Here is a 23,054-nt window from a genome sequence, read left to right as displayed (position 1 = left end):
ATAAAGAATGAATTTTTAAACAATTTAAAAATCTTTCCAGATATTAGAATGAGTATATGTTTTTCTTCATTCTCTCTATGGGCATAATTTCAAATAAAACAAAATAGATATATAAAGGCATAAGCCAAAAAACAAAGGAGGGAGTAGATGGGAAGAGAGTACATCAATCTATGGTTGCTCTTTGGAACTATTCCTTCTGGAAAAACAAACAAAAACTATATTGGGGATTGGGAGCCAATAAAGCAGAAATGAGAAGGATAAAGTCAAGGACACTTTTGAAAATTTTAGTCAAGGATGAAACAGATTTTTCACTGCAGAAGATCAGTAGGGCTTGGAAGCTGGAAATACTATGTCTATGAAGAGTAGGAAAGAGATATAACGGTCTGTAGAAGAATCAGTCGACCTCTTTCCCTCTTTCCTATGTCTGTGCACAGATTGCTTGGCATACAGGGATTTAGCCCACATGCAGAAAAGCAAAATGATGACAAATTTAAGCGAGGTTCTTCAATTAAACTGAACCGCCTCCTTGAGGGAGAAATAGGGTCACTAGTGTAGGAGATGGCACCCCAGCATTAAACAGTCTATCACTGAGGTGTCTGAAAATTTACTGCCAGCTCTCTGCTCACTTAAATTAAGCCAAGTCTGTCAGCCCTTAACTGTTTATGGTCAGATTTTGTGTAGTCTCTTAATTAAATGGACAACAAGAACCTCTAGACATTAGGGAAAATCCTCAGTGCAAAGTATAATCATCCAAATACTTACTTTAAAGAAAGAGACAAAAAGAAATCCTCCCCACAGGAAAAACAGATATTTTGGGAATAGAACAATATTTAGAAAACATCCTAATTAATGTGTCTAGAGAAATTTAGAAGAGAATGCTTTAATAAAGTGAGAGCAGGTTTACTTGAAAGGAGAAAAAATACCTAATACTAATAAGAAAGCACACTTGAATTTGAACATATAGATATTTACATAAATATCATATCTGTATATCTCTGTAAAATGATAAAGTGAAGAAAATCTCCTGGAAAATACATCAGAAATACTGAAAGGCAGACTAAATGAAATCTAAAGTAAAAGACATGGATAACCTTGTGAATCCAATGTCAGACAAACAGGTCTTCCAGAAGAGCACTGAAAATTCTAAAATCATGGCTGAACAACAAGACTAGAAAGCTAGCTGGAGTGAAACAATTGGGGAAAAATAATTGCGTACATCATTTAAAATAAGAGACCGATTGAAAATATAGTAAAAGGATTCTGTGAACTAAAAGCAAATTCCTTGAATGAAACTCTAGGATTATTCTCCTTGAGTGGAAAAGTGAATATATACTAAATCCTGAGAGGAGAACATATAATCCTAGCACATTACTTGTCTCTTTAGTAATAGTTATAAAATGGTCATAATACAAAAGCAGTGTATTTATTTATAATTTTAAGACGCCATCTATAGGCTAGGCACAGTGGCTTATGCCTGTAATCCCTGAACTTTAGGATGCCAAGGTGGGAGGATCAGTTGAGGTAAGGAGTTTGAGATCAGCCTAGACAAAACGGTGAAACTCCGTTTCTACTATAAATAAATAAATAAATAAATAAATAAATAAATAAATAAATAATAAATTAGCTGTGTATGGTGGCACGCACCTGTAGTTCCAGCTATTTGGGAGGCTAAGGCAGGAGAATTGCTTGAACCTGGGAGGTAGAGGTTACAGTGAGCCAAAATCGTGCCACTGCACTCCAGCAGGCTGGAAAGCAATAACAGCCTTCTGTAGTCTCACAGTTCTTAGATCTTGAAAGAGGGAAGAGATTGCAATGCATGCAGAATGGATCTTATCCTCGAAATATTTGAAACAGGAGGTAAGTTGAAACTAACTAAAGCTGCAACCAAGTCCCAACTGAGTTCAACTGTTTGGTCCTAAAGTGTTCATTTTTTTCATACCAGTTGCTGAGTTGCTTGGTTCTTATCTAGGGAGCAATATTTATTTACTTTACTTAATAAGGATATTTTAAATACTACATCTAGTTAAAAATAAATAATTAGATATTCAAAGATGCAAGACAAAGTAAATACTAATAACAGAAAAAACAGTCATAGAATTAGATTCAGATGTTGGAATTAATAGACAAACTATTGAAAGAGCTACCAAATATCTTAGAGGAATACATGAAAAATCGACAAAAAGATGAATTTTAAATTGAATTTTAAAAAGGGAACAAACTGGGCATTTTAGAACTAGAAAATATAAAACCTGAAATTACAAATTAATTGGATGGTTCAATTTCTGGGAAAATAGAGTAGATGTACTTTTCTACATTCTTCTCACTAAGTAAAACTAAAAACCCTGGACATTGTGTAAAAAGCAAACATAAGAAGACTTGAAAAGGTGGAGAAAAGAGGGCAGACTGGCTTAGAGACGTTGAGAATAACACAATGATGAGTTTCTTAGCTTTCTTCTTGCCTCCTATATTCTAAACTTGGAGCTGCAGAGCCAGTATCTCAGAAACACAATGGATACAGAGAAAAAAATAAAAGCCCTAGCTAACTGCGTTCCTTGTAGCCAAAGAACCAGGCAAAGGACAGCCTAGCAAGGCAACAATTACCCATTCCAGTCAAACACCACAGGAAAAAAACATGTACTCTGTGGCCAGCTGGGCCTTTCACCTCCACCCAGCCTAACAAAGAACCACACCCATCTCTGAAAATGTTCAATAGGAAGCCGATTGAACCTATTGAGCCTGCACTCTGAAGCCTGGATTCAGGTTCAATAGGAATCCTAGATTTCTAGGCCCATTGGGCAGGAATGAGATGGTGTTTCCTCCTGCCCCATACTGTTCCCGCAGGAGCACTGTCAGAGAATGTCATAAAAAATAAGACCTAGAATCTCATAACCTAATGTTATGACATCCCTGGAGTGTCGCTTCAACAGCCAAAAGCCTCTGTGGCCTGTGGTGCCATTACCCCAGTTTTGCTCAGGCTTGCTGGGCCCATTCGGCTTGGTAGGCTGCGACTGGCTTGCGCTACTGGCCCGGACGCCTGCCTGCCAAAGGCAACCAGAGTGGTGAGGAGTGTGTGAGCAAGTGAGCATGGGATCCAGCCACTGTGCACACCCAGGCACACTGGCTGCGGGAGGACAGGCAGCTCCAGGTGCCAGCATGGACACTAGCTCCCTGCAAGGTGGCAGCTGGACCAGGGGTACCATAAGCAGCTTCCATGGCTGGCACTGGGGAACACATGGTACATGGCAGGTTGGAGATACCAGGAACCACAGAGCCCCAAAGAGGGTGTCACAGCCCTGGCTTGGTGAGCTCCTAGGTCTGGGCTCCCCAGTGGGCCGCAGCTGTTCCCTCCCTCTCATTATTTGCAACGTAGCAAGCAAGGGGTGTGTTTCAGCCCTGTTTTTGTTACAGCTCTTTAGGCCCCACCAAGGTGTCTTGCGGAGTGTTCAGCTTTCAGCAGAGAGGAGACCCTGGAGTGGGTCTGCTCCGGCAGCTTGCCATGGCATCTCTCCTGTCTGGCTGTGTTCGGGGTTTTATGGCCTTCAAAGCGGAGGAAATGCTGCTGATTGGTTCATCAGTGGCTATGAGAAGCCCAGAAAAAAGACCATAAGTTCCCACTCCAGTCTGTGGGACTGGGAGCCCGACCCCCAGACTTCAGGCCTTCCCCAGCCTGAAGGTAGAGCTTCACCAGGGACCTGCCCCTTTCTGCCCAGGAGCCTGTCTGCCTCTTACAACTATTAGTTTGTGCTAAGGGACGCTTGAAGGCCAGCGGGAGCTGCCTTCAACGCCCCGGTTAGCTTCGCTCTCATGATCACTGGCGCCCGAAGTCTGGAGGGGGTTGAGGAGGCAGGGGGCTGGTGTGACCGTGCTGTACCCAGTTTGCTCACACCTGGCCACGTTGCAACAGCACACGGGCTCATCCTCAACTTTGCTCTGAGATCAAATGGGTGCAGGGAGCGGGGAGAGACCAGACAGTGGTAACAGGCATTTCTGAGCCTGCAGCGGTGGGAGGGGCGGGGGACCTTCCTGGGCTCTTGAGAGTGCAGAGAAGAGATGCCTGGGTCCACAGTCACAGCTGGGCGGGCGGCTGCAGCTGTCCCCGGTCGCGGGGAGAGGGGCTCCTTCCTTCCTGCTCCCAGTCCCTAAGAGCACTGGGATGGTCAGGTCTGCAGCTGCAGCTGGGCGCCCTCAACTGTGCTCAGGGAGCCCGAGGCTCCCACCCTGACAACTCAGAAGAAGGCAGGGCTTCCGACTGTTCCTGGCTCCCGCTAGTTCCATGGAGCATACAGCCCCAACCACGCCTCCTCCCCTGAAGGTGGTATCATGGCAGTGACCACTCTAGATGGGCGGCCGCTGCCATCACTAATACCAAAATATAAAGGTTTCAGTAAAAATCGCTCATCATACCAAAACCAAGCAGATCTCAAACTTAATGAAAAAACACACACCAGCTAACAGTGAAATAACAGAGACCTTAGAATCAAGAAAGATAATATAAAATCTCAGAGTCATAAAATCTTAGAATCTTAAAATCTTGGCAAAGATTTTAAAGTAGCCATGATTTTTTAAAAAAACTTCATGAGCAATTATGAACACCTTTGAAACAAGTGAAAAAATATCCAAAACCTCAGCAAAGGAAGTCCAGCAAAAAAATAAAAGATACAAAGAAAAACCAGATGAAAATTTTAGAAGTGAAAACAAAATAAAACGCCCAGTAGAGAGGCTCAACAGTAGAATACAGGGGATAGAAGAATGAATTAGCCACCTAACGATAGAATAATAGAAATTACCCAACTGAACAACATAGAGAAAACTGGAAAAAAAATGTCAGAGCTTCAAGGACTTAGGGGACTATAGCAAAATATTTTAATTTTGAAATATTGAAATGTTAGAAAGAGAGGAGAAACAGCAGGGCTGAAAAAATACTTGAAATAATGGCTGAATGCTTTGCACATTAAGTAAGAGACACTGACCTATAGGTGCAAGAAGCTGAATGAAGTTCAAAAAGAATGAACCAAAGACAGCCATGTCAAGACACATCATAAAGTCCCGATAATTAAAGACAAGGATAACATCTGGAAAGCAGCCAGAGAATAATGACACTTTATGTATTGGAGAAAAAAAATTAAAAAAAAAACAACGAATTCCTCTTAGCAACCATGGAAGTGAAAAGAAAGCGGCACCATACTTTTTCCAATGCTGAAAGAAAAGACTATCAACACAAATCTGTATGCTTATCAAATATGTTCTTTAGAAATTAAGGAAAAATCAAGATTTCTCAGATTAAGAAAAACTAATCTGGCAGATATGCCCTAAAAGAATAATTCATATAAGTTCTCTAAAGAGAAAGGAAACAATTTTTAAAAAAAGAATGTTGCAATTTTTGGAAGGAAGAAAGAACCTGTCAGCAAAAATATTGGTAAATACTTTAGGCTTTCTTTCTCTTCCTTAATTTTCTAAATTATGCTTTACAGCTAAAGTAAAAATTGTAACTCTGTGACTCTAACTGTATGTAGAGAAAATATTTCAGACAATTATATTATGAACAAAGGAATGTAAAGGGATGTAAAGAGAGGTAGGTCTTCTATACTTCACTCAAACTGGTGTAATAATGGCACCTGTGAATCATAGATATTATGTAGAACAACCTCTAAAAAAGCTATATAAGAGATACACTCCTAGAACACTATTAATAAAATAGAATCCTAAAAATAATGTAATCCTGTAACCCATCGGAAGATAAGAACTACAAACTAACATAGCTTCACTGGTGAATTCTACTATACATTTAAAAAAGAAACTCCCACACTTGGAACATTTTGTCTTACAATGGAGGCTAGCATAAACATGATGCCAAATCCCAACAAAGACATTGCAGAAGAAGAAAATTATAGAACAGTGTTCTTCATGATCATGGTCACAAAAACCTAACCATATTAGCCTATTTCAGTGTTGTATAAAATGGATAAATCAATATGAGCAAGTGGGATTTTCTATGAATGCAAATAAGCATGTAAAGAAATAAAAAGGATAGTTCGTTAAAAACAAAAGAAAAAAAGATGATTAGCTTAATTCATAGAGGAAAAAAGTAATATTTGCTACCTATTTAAATAAAGAAGAATTTATTCAATTTGAATTTTAAAATATCTACTAAAAATCCTGTAGCCAGCAGCATAGTCAGTGATAAAATATTGAGAGTTATCTCCTTAAAGGTCATAAACATGATAAATATTTCTGCCATCACTACTTATACTCACCATTGTACTGGAGGTCCTAGTCAGTATTTTAAGGCAAGAAGAAGAAATAAAAGACACAAATATTGAAAAGTAAGAAGACGATGTTTGTTTATTTGCAAACAATACTGTTGTGTATAACAAAAATTCCAAGAAATACACAAGCAGCTAGTTGCCTTGGAAGGTCATAGGTTCAAGACCAATATGCAAAAATCAATCTTATGTGTTTATGCTAGCAGCAAATAAATAGAAAATAAAATAAATAACTTCTGCAATAATACAAAAACTATCAAATTCTTAAGAATAAATTTATCAAAAGATATATGATATGTTTACCCTGAGTCCTACAAAACATTGGTGGGAAAAATTATCCATTAAGTCAAAACAACCCAGCACACGTTATCTGTAGAAATTGAAAGCTGCCTCTAAAATGTACATGGTAATGCAAAACAACAAGAAAGGCCAAAATAAAGAAACAAAAACCCAGAATGTTATTATTACTGATTGTTGACAACATAAAGGTAAGAATGCTATTGTCAGATATAATAAAAATGGAAGAGCATAAGAAAAGAAAGAAATGCTACTTTTTGAATTATATGAAATGTTATGTGAACGCTGAACAAGACTGAAGAAGAAATAAACTTATAATTATGTTGTTTGATGTTAAAGATATGCTCCATGGAGAAACCAATCATAGTTGTAAAATTATACCGACAGGTGGTAAATTACGGAAGTAGGGGATAGTATATATGAATTAATCTCACATCTATCACGAGAGTAAACCAATAGATATGTCTAAAGCTGGGGGAAAAAGGCAGTGTCAACATGAAAGAAAATCTCAAATGATGAAGATTAAGGGGAATTGCTCTGGGTACCAGGACTGGAAGCAGGGAAAGATGAGCTCAGAGATGGTTGCTTTTTATTACATTAATTCTTTATACGTCTTACTATGATAAGACTTCATAACATGTATTAATTGGTAAGTTAAAAAGCAAAGTACTTAAATTCAAAATATGATATCCAAGAGAAGAATGTACATTAAAATAAGTGACATCATAAAGTTAAAAAGGCAATGACCAATTAAGTCACCTTGGGATATAGGGGGAAGAAACTTTGATATTCAGCTATTGAATCCATCTTTATTTTTATTTTGCATTTTCTTATTTTTTTCAGGGGAATGACTATATTGTTTTAATAAAAAGATACATATTTATTATTAAAAATTTAATAGGAAGTTGCAGACAAAATGTAAAATATTTCTTCTAATTCCATCTTTATTCATCACCAGCATTATTCTTAGCCAACTGTTCTATGAGCTGTTAAGTTTGGAGGGATGAGTGGTAGAGCAATAAAGAAAAAAAAAGGATAACATGGCATCAAAGTGTAATACTATTTTAACATAAGAATTGATCTTTATTTAAATTTTACAGAGAAAAATCTCATAAGAAATAAGGGAAAGGACTGCTTAACTTCAAAAACTATTTCATCATCTCAAAATATACTATTTCATAGTAGATCCCTCTAATCCTTAGAAACTGAAAAACATTGCTCTTGAGTTGCCATTTTTAGCTGCATGTTTTAACCTTAGACAATATCAGTTGACCTCTGCTATGAGAGACAAAAGTATTAACTCTTTACACTTGCTCCCAGCTTCCATCTCCACCTCTCAAATTTTTATTAGTTATGTGTCATACTATTTAATACATATTACATTTATGTGTCATAATTTTATTGTTAAGCTTACATTTACCTTTATTTGGTAACCACAATTATTATAGGAAATAATCTTGATTATCACTCCAGATGTTTTACAGTGGTTTCTCCGTTCTGAAGTGGTTATTTTCTTTTCTTTTTTTTTTTTTTTTTGAGACGGAGTCTCGGTCTGTCGCCCAGGCTGGAGTGCAGTGGCCGGATCTCAGCTCACTGCAAGCTCCGCCTCCCGGGTTCACGCCATTCTCCTGCCTCAGCCTCCCGAGTAGCTGGGACTACAGGCGCCCGCCACCTCGCCCGGCTAGTTTTTTGTATTTTTTAGTAGAGATGGGGATTCACTGGGTTAGCCAGGATGGTCTCGATCTCCTGACCTCGTGATCCGCCGGTCTCGGCCTCCCAAAGTGCTGGGATTACAGGCTTGAGCCACCGCGCCCGGCCAGAAGTGGTTATTTTCACTTTTGAGTTTTGAGTAGTTTTCATAAGAAGTGTTTATCACATTTGAATGGAGAATATGGGAGTTCTGATTTTGTTTTTCTCTTTTTGTAAGAAATACAGAAGCATGTTTCAGAAGAATTTTGGTTGTCATTTGATTTGTCTGATATCTTGCCTGAGTCTAATATTTTGAATCACACATTCTCTCAGAACCTTCTAGAAATTGCTCCATTGTCTTCTGACATTGAATATAACTTTCCAGAAGTCTAAAGCCAACCTAAACTTTCTTCTGTCTGGATTCAATATGCCATTTTATGCCAGAATAACTGAACACTGCTTCATTTTTGAATTTCAGTGACAATCAGAATTTGTCTTGGGGTGGGTGGTTTTGTTGTCAAGAATTTGTCTTTGCAAAGGAGATCAATTCTGCTGTATTTCTCTCAGTTTTGTCTCCACCTTCCATGCATCTTTTTACTTTTTTTTTTCTTGCATCAAAATTAGATCCTTCATATGTAGAAACTTTTTGGAATACCATTCTTTATAGCATTAATCACAAAAAATGAAGAGGGAGGGTACTGATCTTGCCTGTAGAAATAAATATTAGCAGATAATTGTGAAAATAGGATACAATAGACTACTTTACTCCTAGGGAATACCAGAGACTTATAAATAAACACATAAGTCAGTGGTTGCATTCATCTATTACAGCCTCTTAAAAGCACAACCTTTGTTGCATTGTATCCGGGATATGCAGGAGGCTTGTCTAATTTTAAGATATAATGTTGCCTCTGACCATCTAGTAGTCAAGAATATCTTAGTAACAAATTAAGGCTAATTGGTTCGGATTTCTGAAGGAGAAATAAATACAAGTCTCCCACAATAATCCGATAGTTTATTTAACCATTTATTTCAGCCAATGAAATTAATGGGGCTGGTCTTTTGTTTAAGAAAACGTCGTTAATGTTTATGATTTAACATCCTATCCTACATTGACCAGGCATTTGCTGACATAAATTTAGTGCAAAATTGCCGGTTATTTTAATTTATGAATTGTTAGTACTAGCAGAATGTGTAGCACAGCTGTTACTCAATATTAGAAGGACATTTTTAAACATAATTTTTCTACATGATTAAAGACTATTGTAGAAGCAGAAGCTTAAAAATCAGTTTCACAAACTATTTTGCATCCTCATTGTTACAATATGATATTTGAAAAAAAAAGGAATATGAAGCTGTAAAATATGTATCGTCATGAATTCCCGTTCTGAAAAGTAATATTGCATTCTAAGATGCTGGAAATGTTGTTTACCTTTTCCTTTTGGAAAGATTTGTTGTAGATACAATGCAACACCAAAAATACATTATACACACACTGTATCCTAAGAACTAGACTAGACATTGGTATCATAGAAAAATCTGTCATGTTGGAATTCATTTATTTGGAAGGGAAATTCAATTGATATTTAATTGAATTCATAAAATCACAGAAAATGTTTAGACATGAAAAGTGAATCTAGTACAATCTACTTATTTTACAAAATGGAATTTTTTTTTCCAAACTATGGAGAGTCTAATACAATTTTTTTTAAACAGGGTAAAAGCAATGACTTAGTGAGTCCTTTCAATAAGTACAAAACAGAAATTAACTTTGCTTACAACATGATGGTAATCTAGCTCCTTATCCCGATTTCTTTTCGCTTTACACTTAAGATTCTATATCTGTGGTTTAAAATTTTATCAGAAGTTTGATGCAACTGATGTTTTAGCAAGTAATCCCAACGTTGTTTCCTGTAGGACAGGCTGATAATAGCAACCACTGATTCTATGTAACATATTGTATCTGATAGACTGCCATCTTCTTTTACAGGTTCAGGAACAGGCCAGATGTGAGGTCTGCTTCTTCACTTATCAGGATTTTCTTAGGAAAGTCTGTTCCAGTGATGAGTCGAAGAAATGATTTCCTACTGCTCTGCTGTTTTATGTTCATTTTTGTTTTAAAGAGAAAGATAGGGTATACTTACCAGGATTCTGTAAGAACTCAAATGTGGTAGTTTTCTCTGGGGTCTCAACTCTGTTTATTGTAGTTTGAGTAAAAAGAAGGGTCCTGGTTCTACCACTGGGAAATATATATATTTTGTTTCTTCATGAAGCTTGCTTTTCAGCAGTTAAGCATAAGTAGACCAGTTCCATTTGAACTGAATTGCCAAGTTTGCAAGGACTGGGAAGAGAATCCCCACTTTGCAAGACAATACGGTGATGGCTGAAGATGGCAAGCATTTCGCAAAATACCATATTTGACAAGCTCTTGGATGTTTTCTATAAGCTCTTTCAGATATTTCAAGGATAAAGGAATTGTTCTTTTTTCAGATATATCATTGTTCATAAAGTCGTTTGACCTTGTTTCTTGGCTAATGCAAAGTCTTCTAAGTTTTTCTTTGAAAGGAGTTAAGAGCTACCATTTTTACTAAAAATTTTTGTGTAACATATTTTTGTTGTTCCCCCTGCCTTTCAGTGTTGCACTTTCAATATGCTATTTGCAACAAAAATTTTAACTTGGGGGATAGAGAAAGAGGTAGTAATGCACATTCACCCATTAATTCTTTGCTCCTTCAACAAATAGTTATTGGATGCCTCCTATCACCAGTCACATTCAATACAAATGGATTAAGGTATTTTCCCTGTACTCATGTGGCTCACAGCCCAGTCTCTACCAGGGTACATGGAATTAACTAAGAAATCGGCACTAGGAGAATGCGTCTTAGTGTAGTCTTTACCTTGACTCTATGATTCTTACAGTATAAAGGCCAGAAATAGTGACACCTTCCGAACTGAGAAGATAATATGAGAAGCTGTTCACCCTTTCAAGTCCTTTAACATACTGGACAGTTTAGAGTTTTGGTGTATTCTGAATGAGGATGTAGAGAAGTTAATTCAGCTTGCAATATTGTCTAACTGGTTCAAATAGATATAGGGCTTACATCCTGGAAAGGATTTATGAAATCGAAGTTCCCCACAAGTGACTCTATGCAAATCCTCAATTCCAAGTTTGTTTTAAAATCAAGAAAATAATTACCTTGGTCAGTGCCATCGGGTACATACTCCTTCACTGTGTTCTGGCAGAAACTCAGAAAACCAATTCAGCAACTTAATTAAGTCCTCACAGGCAAGCATGTCCCAACTAGGCCATTTCTGGACAATGAGATTTCCTTCCCTGTTGGGTTCTAACTTACATCAATGTCTTAGGCTACCTTCGCAGCAGAAAGACAAAAATTTGGTACTTTTGGCCTCCATTTAAGTGTTTTAGGCAGACAGCAAAGTGAGGTAGCTATTTTTAAAAAATCATTCCTGGAACACGCAGAAAAGAATCGTCACTTCTCAAAAGTCTGAAAGGAAGTCTGCTAACACCGAGTTTTTGAGAGAGAAAGAAACAAAATCAATGACGAGAAATAATTCTCAGATTTCTGGTGAATGAAATGTTCTGATTAACACTAAAAATGTAATTCACTATACAGTAACATTTTAGGCTGAAGAGTGATTTCACTAGAGAGGTTTCTAAAGCATGGAGTGAGGAAAGCAATCACTTAAAAAAAATTCTCTAAATATGAGAAGAAATTTTAATCTGGAAGTTTATTATATCTCTCTAGAATTTTACAACGCAACAGAAGCAGACTTGTGCCTCAGATTGCTGAGATGTAGTTACAACATCAGTGAACGCTCATCATCTTCCCAAACTGCACATGTGACCTCCAGCATCTTGAATTCAGACCAGCCCATGTTTGCATGCAGCTCCCTAACTTAGCAATTCCAGTGCTGGTCTTTGTTTTGTTTTGCTTCCAAGCCTTCTACTATGGTGTCTTCTTCACGGAAGTATTTCTACATTACATTGTCCGGGACAAAGCTATTTTGTATGCACAGAAACTCACTTCAGGACTTTAAACTATTTTCTATTCTATAGTGGTTAATTTTTCATTTATGTGGCATCTTACTGAAGAGTAGTCAGCGCAGTTAACAATACATTGTGAAACAATAAATATTTTACTGGATATATAATCTCCACAATTTAAAAGTTTTATTTTCTGTGTGGATCTGTATAAAGCTAGAAATGTTAACATTTTGTGGATGCACATTTTTAATAATACACTCTATAATCACTATCAAACAAATGACCTGCACTTTAATAGGCGCTCCAGACATTAGCTGCCATTTCTGCTAAACTCAGTAAACTCTAATAAAGGTGTTTTATGGGAAGAGGTTTTTTTTTTTTTTTAAGAAGATATATTACTTAGATTTCATCAGCACATAAAAATGTTATCTTGGGAACACTGGAAGATTCATATATTTCTAAATTACAACACATTCCTGTCACTTTCACATGAGATCATTCTAATTTTTTTTAAATCATAGTTTAGATTGGGTCATGTTTCACACTTTATTCCATTTGAATTAATGATGTTATTTACTTGGAACTTGATTGTATACTTGCCTCACATTCTATGAGGTAGTTCATAAGAGGCAGCAACATAATAAAGAAGGAAAATGTTATTTACTCTCTTTCCCAATTCTCAGGAGCTTGGTGTAAATCCTACCCAATAAAACGTGTTTGGTTTGTTTCTGTATTCCTTTAAGGCTCAATATACAGAAGCAGGCAGCAGGAGTGCTCAGAGTCACAGTCTTTGTAGGATTTTACTCCTGAGCACCCGCAGTGCTTGCCCTTGATCTGGGAAACAAACGTATTCTCAGCTCTGGAACTCCTTGATCCAAGAAACAAAACTGTCTCCTGCCATGGAACTTCAGCTTCAGGAGTTGTTTTCGCCTCGCCAGCCCCAGGAGAGGCCAATAATCTCAGATAGCAAGGACTCAAGTGAATTGTGCACAATAAATATTTTCTCAAAGCAGCTATATGCATTAAATGAGAAGTGTATACTAAACAAAATTCCTTGTATTTCTAGAAATGCTTAATTTGGCTCCTATCAACGAAATCCAAACCTAAACATGACTCTAGTTCAAGGCCAGAGGAATGACCACATAAGCCAAGGGGTCAGGAAGTAGAAGAACAATTGGCATCAGAGCAACAAGGAAATAGAGGAGAATAAACTTCTCTTGGTGTACATTTCAACCCCAAGAGCTTCTGTGCATAATTTTGTCATCACAGAAAACACTGTGGAGTTCAGTAACAAGGTTAGCATGCCAGGCACCCCAGACCTTGGTTATTTAAAATGCCAGTTACTTACAGATCTCTGAATGTTGTGGCTCATGGGTTGAGGACAAAAGCATTCTAGCACCCTCTGGCATTGTCACCATTCTAAAGCCCTAACAGCATTTTCAGGTAGCCCTTCAAATTTCTGTGAGCCATAGGCAGGTAGCCATACTTAAGAGGCTGCAACTGACCAATGTGAAGTTAGAAATTAGTTTCTTATCATGGGGAGAAAACCACAAGAATCAGTGAAGCTGAATGGTGCCGGCAACCCTAGGTAAGCCACTTGAATAATTTGGATCTTATATTCCCCATTTTATAGAATCCAGACACAAATGGGAGACTGCTGACATTTAGGTTTCAAATGAAATATGGTCATAGGACTCTAGGCTTACATTTCTATCATTCTTTCTTGAGATGTTGAGGAGGATAGCTTACATTGTTCTTCAAATTGGGCTCAACCAAATTTGTGTAGGTCTGAAATTATCCACCACTAATCTCAGCTGTCACTCAGAACAAACTATGGAGTTTAGCCCCTTTATCTTTTTATCCATAAAGTAACCACACTTAGAATCCAACAGTGACAACAAAATAAAGATAACTGAACAAATACCACCTCCCCAAAGACCCTCCAAACAAGAAATAAGTGCAAACAAAAACTGACCACTCTAAGACCATTTTGCCTTGAGAAGAATACACCAATATGTGAGGAGATAGAGAGGGCTTAGATTTCATCAACACAAAACCCTTAAGATTGATTGTGGGACCTCCCTGTTCTTCAGAAACCGTGAGCATTCATTTGTGCCAATCTGAGTTCTAGCTCTCAGCAATTGCTCTCCCTTCTTAAAATCCACCTTGAAACCTGCACATTCTGCACATGTATCCCAGAATTTAAAGTAAAAATTTTAAAAATGGAGCAAAAAAAAAAAAAAATCCACTTGTCCCTGCCCAGAACTATAAAAGATTTTCAAAAAGTTCGTGGAAAATACATGTTATGCAAAAATTATGCATGGATTTCAAGAAATTTTGCACCAAAATAAACTCATATTAACTTTTCATAATATGTGTGAACAGGATCTCGCTTGAAGTCCTAAAAAGGATGAGATATCAGTTTGAAAAGAACTCTATTGGAGCAACATTGAATTCTGCTAAAATTGAAGCAAGAATAAACATTAAATTTATGGTAAAGCTTGGGTGGAAGAACAGTGAAATCATTAATGCTTTATGAAAAGTTTATGGGGACAGTGCTTCAAAGATATCAGCAGTTTAAAAATGGATAACTTATTTTAAAAAGGGACAAGACCATGTTGAAGATGAAGCCTGTGGTAGCAAACCTTTCACCTTAATTTGTGAGGGAAAAAATGAACCTTGTTTGTACCCTGATTGAAGAGGACTGATGCTTAACAGCAGAAACAATAGCCAGCAACATACACGTCTCAATTGATTCAGCTTACATAATTACGACTGAAAAATTAAAATTAAGCAAACTTTCCACTGGATGGGCAGAAAAACTATTGTACTCAGATCAGCTGCAGACAAGAGCAGAACTTTCAATGGGAACTTTAAACAAATGGAATCAAGATTTTGAAGCATTTCTTTGAAGAACTGTAATGGGGGATAAAACATGCCTTCATCAGTGTGATCCTGAAGACAAAGCATAATCAAAACAGTGGCTACCAACAGGTGGAGGCGGTCCAGTCAAAGCAAAAGAAGGCCTGTCCAGAGCAAAGGTCATTGCAACAGTTTTGTGAGGTGCTCAAGGGATTTTGTTTCTTGACTTTCTGGATGTCCAAAGAACAATAGCATTTGTGTATTATGAGAGTGTTTTCAGAAAGTTAGCCAAAACTTTAGCAGAAAAACTCCAGGAAAGCTTCATCAGAGAGTTTTTCTCTACCAAGACAATCCTCCTGTTCATTCCTCTAATCAAACAAGGGCAATTTTGTGAGAGTTTCAATAGGAAATTATTAGGCATCCATTTTACAGTCCTGATTTGGCTCCTTCTGACTTATATTTGTTTCCTAATCTTAAAAAATCCAGAAAGGCCACCCATTCTTTTTCAGGTAAAAAGACTTAATTTACTTAAATTACCTTCTTAATAAGGTAAAAAGACTTAATTTACATGGTTAAATTCCTAGGACCCATAGTTCTTTAGGAATAGACTAAATGACTGCTATTGTTGCTTACAAAAGTTTCTTGAACCTGATAGAGGTAGTGTTCAGAAACAAAGTTTATATTTTTTATTTGTTTCCTTGAATTCCATTTTTCATGAATTTTTAAAGTCTCCTCATGTATATGTATAAACATATAGAGTTATATATAAATAAATAACTGTATACATATGTAAATATATACAAATGTTATATGTTTTCATGCAGATTTACACATAAACCTAAGCTCAGCCTTCTGTGAGTTATCAAAAATCTTTACAATATTTTATTCCTAACAATGATCTATATGTTCTAGGTTTCACTATTTCTTCCTCCCTAACTGCGATGAAAGAGGTATATTTATCTGTTTCTACAAAACTTTGGTTTTCAATGCTCTTTTCATCCTCCTTCCCTTTTACATGTAATATGAGGTATCCAAACTGAATTGTTCTTTTAAGTTTCCTACTGTCTCTAGAAATCTATGAAATAACTTCATGTTTTATGGATTTGAAATACTTGAGAATTGGCAAAATCTTTATGCTTATGAAGATACATTGATGGCTCCAAGGCTCAGAGAAGAATGGCTGGAGGAAGGTGAAGGCTTGCATATGAAAACATTGTGCTTAGAGAGAGGTTCAAGAGGCCCTTTGTGTGTTGGGCTGGTACGTAAGGTTTAGAAATAAAGTAAACGGTTGGTTATGGGACTGATGCTGTGTATTTCTCCATTGATCAGTGAAAGATATTTTCCCTCAGTTGTGAACATCAAAGGTGGTATAACAACATAAAAGGAGTTACCACTGGGTGACAACCCAAGAGACACTTCATGCTGTCATGATTTTGCTGCATCTGCAGTGATTAAGTATATGATACTTAATTTTATAGATCTGGAGCTAGAAATGCTCAGGATAGAATAAGCTGACTCACAGGAATCTGAAGTATAACACCAAGTGTCAATTAATGAATTTACTAGGGAAATCCTCCTGTGTCTTTAGATGCCACGTGGGTCTTTGCTCTAAGCTATCATTACCATGTGTTGGCTTTAATGTTTGTTCTCAGAGGCAACGTTATTTTTCTCATTTGCAATTGCTTTGGGGTCACCTCAAGGTAGCCACCAACTTATTTTTTAGAAGTTTGATGGCCAGAGACATGTAATGGAGTCAGAATTGAATTAGATGGGTTGACTGCAAATTTAACTGCCTTTTCGTTATGCCAAACTGCATTGAATACAGCAAATAAAGGTAAAACAAATTATACTGTTTAATAATAGGATATGTTAATATTATTTTGTTCCCCCGTTGTAAAATGGAGACTAAATGCCTAAAAACAGTTTTAAACATAATAAAATTTAAACACTATTCTTTTATGCTTTTTTATTTAGCATATACATTTAAAAGCAATTAACTTTGAAATTTTAATGATTGCACTTGGAAATTATGGTAGCATTTGGTTGCATAAAATATTTATTCAGTTCAACATCAATGAAACCATTGAAGCTGAGTGTTGTAAATAAGAATGATAGTTTAAGGTAATCTGATGTATGAGGTCATTTCTTAATATGTATAATTTCAAAAATTTAGGATTTAACCATTCAAATCACTAAATATGATCATTAAGGACAATAAAGATTTTAAGTCATCTAGTCTACCTTCTCGATTTTGCCTAATTGTTTCTTATAGTAAACTGCCACGTTTACTTTCTCCCTTGTTTTAAATATCTTAAGGGATAGCCTTTCTCTAATATTGTCATAAAAGACACTTTTCAGAGGTTAATAGATTTCACAGCCAGGACATTTTTTCAGGAAATTTAGCCTGAATTTTTTTTTTCTTTTTTAAAAATATTTACTCAGCTGAGCACAGTGGCTCATGCCTGTAATCCCAGCACTTTGGGAGGCTGAGGCAGGCGGATCACTTGAGGTCAGGAGTTTGAGACCAGCCTGGTCAACATGGTGAAACTCCTTCTCTACTAAAAATACAAATATTAGCCGAGTGTGGTGGCAAGCATCTGTAATCCCAGCTACTCGGGAGGCTGAGGCAGGAAAATTGCTTGAACCTGGGAATTGGAGGTTGCAGTGAGCCGAGATCACTCAAGTGATCTGTCCAACTCAGCCTCCCAAAGTGCTAAGATTATAGGCGTGAGCCGCCAAGCCTGGCAGATATACCTTCACTTCATGTAAGTAAATGAGTTCCTGGCAAACTGTGTACAAATCCAGTGATGCACACTAAATGGTATCTTAAATGTACCTGTTCCAAATAGGTTTTTTTTACAAAAGTTCTTACAAAAGGTAAAAAATCAAAATTTCCTTTTTCTCTGTGTATGTATAGGAAAGAGGATTGGAAATCCTCTTTATTTGAGTGTTTTGGAAACCAGGTATGGACAAGATCCATGATCCATTACAAGATCCAACATGTATAGAGTTTTCAAAGTATTTTTACATATTTTATCTCATTTTTCCTTCTCAACCCTATATAAGACACGTAATGCTACTTCCATTTTATGAACAAGGAAACCAAATCTCAGAGAGTTTCACGGACTTGCTCCGGATAATAAAGTGGAAAATGGAAGAAACACATCTTACCAAGGTCTGTTGCTTCCAAATTTAGCAATTTTAAAAATAAGGAGCCTGGTAACTGAGGACAGAATTTGAGATCATGCGTCGTGTTTGAAATCTTGGTTCTTCCATTGAATTTTGGCTACTATCAGCAAATTAGATAACCTTCATAAACCTGAGTTTTCTCATTTAAAAATGGAAAGAATATTCTATATTTCCAATGGATGATGTGAGGGGTTACATAAGGTAACCCATGAAATACTTAACTATGTGGAAGCGCACATCGCTGACCTTCCTCCTGTTTGCACTGGCCACTACAATGAAAGTATAAATTTAGATTTTCTAACACTCAATCATAGCTGTCTTCTAAAGTCTTGACATGGTCTAGTAGAGAAGTTTTCGTAAGATAATATGCATCTTCGAGGACCTATGAGTTGGTATTATGTGTTCCTTAAAAGAAAGAAATACAGAATAAACGTAATTATTATTGTCTATTGCAATACTTGACGCTTTTGAAATCTAAACAATAATAATGAAAATCTCTGCTAAATTTTCTCAGTGCAAAGCACTGGTAGTCTAAAACAGTATTTTTTACACCAAGACCATAGTTGTTATACAAAGACTTTCCCAGTGTAATCCAGGCATGAATACTTTAAATAGTTCTCCCACTTTACAGAAGAAAGTCAGAGCCTGTTTCCATTGCAGATTACACTGTGGCGCTTTGCCGTGGGATATGAAACCTCCAGAGCACCTAACAATATGGAAATACTGGTAAGAGCAGCCCCTTCAGTACAAACCGAGGGATCTTACACACATAGCACTTCCTGGCTTTTCTTCAGAGTACATTGGCCCATACTGAGACATTCTGAATTCAGAATACAGGAAACAGTGAAATGGTAGAGATTAGTGACACTTCGTCTTATCAACATAATAAGAATATTTTATAGAAAATGTTGAGCTTTGTCTGAGTTCTGTAATTCTGGAAAACATAATTAAAGAAATTTAAATTAAAGAAATTCCCTTCTTTTTTTTTTTTTTTTTTGTTCTGGGAGACTGCTTACTGTAAAGAACTACCCATTCTCATATAATTTAGATAAATTCTGTGGATAATCCTCTTGTTTATTTAGCACCAGGCCAGACTCAGGCTTTCCAAATTTCCACTCTTTGCTTCATAAGTGAGTAGCTGAACTATTTGTCCCCACTGACCAATCAGAACAAAGCACTCGTTGATCTGATTTGATCAATCTTTTGTTAAGCTTCTCTCCTTCCCACTGGACCTTCAACATTGACCCACGGTCAGCCTGAGCCTGCTGAATAGGAAACAGCCCCTCTTTAGTGACCTCTCCTCAACACTACTGGACCACAAAAAGCCATATTTCCTGATCAGCTGCTGAATTCGGGTTCTTTTTAGCCTTGTCTACTCCTCCCCATGAAAGAAAAGCCCTTTTCTGCCTGACCTTCAAGGCACTCACTGATCTTGCAGTCAGAATATTCTCCGTATTGCAATAATCTTTCTAATAGTCTTTCTTTATGTAAGTCTAGACTTGTCTTTATTTGACAACACATTAGATAAAACAGATAAAATATTATGAGACTTCTCCCAGATTTGGTGAAGTTTATGTAATGAGAGAGTTAACATATATTTTATCAAATTGCGTTAAGAAATACATATTCTAGCTGCAGTGAATTCTCACCAGTGTTGAGAAATAAACTTACTTAAAACTTACAGTAAAACATTTTAGATATCAGGTTAAAATATGAAAAAGGATACATAGTTTTGCAAAATTATTGTAGGAGATACTTGAGCAAAAGAATTTGAGGACCTTAGCTCTAACAAACAACACCTAGGGAAGCAAATCATTGAAAAGATATGGTTCTATTTCAGGTTTGCTCCTGGAGGTCCTGTGATTTAGGACTTCTCCCTCTGAGAAAGGAGAAAGACACTTGAATTCACATCTTTTGAAAACATGTCTTAAAATGGGTTATTTGACTTTATCTCCTGAGTGAGTGGGTAGCGTGTGTAGTGAGAAGTGTCATATGTGCTGCTGAAGCTGGAGTTCTGGGAAGGCTAGGCCTGGGTAGTGGGCAGGACAGTCCCTCAGAGTGTGAAAGAAAGTAGAAGTCAAAACACAGACCTGACCAGGTGCAGTGGCTCACCTCTGTAATCTCAGCACTTTGGGAGGCCAAGGTGGGCAGATCATGAGGTCAAGAGATTGAGACTATCCTGGCCAACATGGTGAAGCCCCGTCTTTACTAAAAATACAAAAATTAGTTGGGTGTGGCCGCGCGCCTGTAGTCCCAGCCACTTGGGAGGCTGAGGCAGGAGAATGGGTTGAACCAGCGAGGCAGAGGTTGCAGTGAGCTGAGATTGTGCCATTACACTCCAGCCTGGCGACAGAGTGAGACACTGTCTCAAAAACAAACAAACAAACAAACAAAAAACCACAGACTTGCACAAAGGTGGCCTGGGGGAGCCTTGAGGCAGCCTCGAAGGATCAGGATGTATAATTACATGGCCGAGATGGAAACCAGAGGCAGTGACAGAGATGGAATGAAATGTTCGGTCAATGGGAAGGGCCAGGTTTTAATGGGAACCTGGTGTCTTATCCAAGGGCACAGAGGAATTTATTAAGGGCCTTGAGCTGATTGGGATGCGTCTGAGACCAAAGGGTAGAGTAAAATGTTTAGAAATGGACTTCTCATATCAGTTCTTACATTTTAATGATTGTTTCTGGCTTATTCAACACTTGCAGCTTCACTTCACTAATGATATAAACACAAAATACATTGTGCTACTACTTTCTAGGGTTTTTGTTTCAGTTTCCCAATTTATCTCATCTAATAAATATTTTGCAGCGTATCAGCTTGAAATGCATTTAGTTAATGTTGATTACCTCCTTACCTCTCTTAGTTTGACTTTTGCTAAAATAATGGCATCCATAGGAGGTCTTTCTTGTATCACTCAGAGTTGGCAGATGTTGCTGAAAGACTACCCACAAAGGTGTGGGCAAGCCATGCTGAGGTGCCAAGAGACTTAGCAGCAACAGGAGGCTGTGAGTATTTCTAAGCAGGAGGAGCATGGGATGGGGAGAGCATGGCCAGTGTCCAGCGAGAACAAAGAATGCAGGAGGGTTCTGGGGCTGAACTTGGAGCTGTGCAGAGACGTGGGATCTACCAGAGATGCAGCCACCAAGCACATGGGGTAGTGAGGAAACCATCTGGTCTCTCTCCTCCCATTCCTTTACTCTCTTCTTGTGCCTCTCACTGGCCTAACAAACTGAAAGCCAACAGGCAAGGGAGCCCAGGGAAAGCCTCACAGGAGGCTGACCTCCCAGGCCTTACAACAAAGCAGGTAAGACTGGAAAATATTCGGAGAGGTAAAATAAGGGGTTCTAATTCTCAAGGTTGGATGCCTTATATATTTTACTAACTTACTTTTTCTTCCCAAACCTCCTTCACTGAATGTGTTTGGAATATCCTCCTCATCTTGTTTCCTTTTTATTCGGCAAACTTTTGTATATATTGATTTTTGTTAATTTGGAGGAACATAATGCTGAATGTAAATAATAATTATGATAAAATAGTATAATTTTTATTAGAATCAAGATAGAAATTGATTTGGTAACCTACTTATCTACTAGTTTTTTAACTTTATTAAACAATCAAAAATTCTGGTATTGATTTGTTCTTTAAAAATCATATTTATTACTTCTAATTGAATTAACTTACTGGTTTTTCAATTTTTGAAAACATAATAAATTTCCAGAATTGTCTTTGTTTACTTCCATAAAATTAAGCACTGGTTTTTCCCACTATCTCCTTTTTTATATCTATATTTTGTATCTTTCAAAAAATGTTTCTTATTGTTAAAGATGATAACAGTCACCTTAAATTTCTATAGATATTTAAATTTGTAAATATGTCTTTGAATAATAGATATTTTAATAACATTTTTATATTCAATATATTTAAGTGGTAGTGGATGCACTAAAGATACACTTGAAACATGAATTAAACCTTACAATGTGTTTATTCAACAAACGTCTATCTATTGAGCACCCACAATGCACACGATGTTAATGGCTGGCATTTCCTGAGTGTTTAACATGTGCCAGACACTGTGCTAAATACCTTCAAGGGATTATTTCACACCCTCACGATAACATTGTGAAATAGGTTTTATTATTATTTTCACAGTTGTCTCTTGGAGAAACTGAAGCAGAGTGCAGTTAAATGCCTTGCTTAGGGTCCCAAAACCAGTGAATAATTGTTATGTTAACTGAAAGAGTCTGAGCCTTGAAACAATTTTTCAGTCTTTATGTACCTGATGTGGTTTACAAAGAATAATAAGGAATTGCTCTGTCTCAAATGAACTTATGTCCTCTCGGCATAGATCAAGGATGAACAATCTACAGCCCAAATCTGGTTTTATACTTGGTTTTATAAATAAAGTTTTATTGAAATGCAGTCCCACTCATTTGTTTATGTATTTTCTGTGATTGGTTTTGTTTTTGCTACAAGGGCAGAGTTGAATAATTATGACAAATACTGTATACTTGCAAGGACTAAAATACTTAGTGTATGACCCTTTACAGAAAAAGTTTGCCAGCCTCTGCCATAGATGTCTACAGAATTAATTACAAAATAAGGCAGTCTGTATTCAGCATTATTAAAGGAAAAAACGTGAACTGCAAAGAACAAATGATTAATTACAGTTTGAAAACAGGAGTGGGAAGTTTTTAGGAAGATGACTGTATTAATCAGTGTTCTTCAGAGAAACAGAACCAATACGA

The sequence above is a fragment of the Macaca nemestrina genome, chromosome 1 (assembly GCF_043159975.1).
Source record: "Macaca nemestrina isolate mMacNem1 chromosome 1, mMacNem.hap1, whole genome shotgun sequence".
Classification (NCBI taxonomy): Eukaryota; Metazoa; Chordata; class Mammalia; order Primates; family Cercopithecidae; genus Macaca; species Macaca nemestrina.
This window is presented reverse-complemented; position numbering follows the sequence as displayed.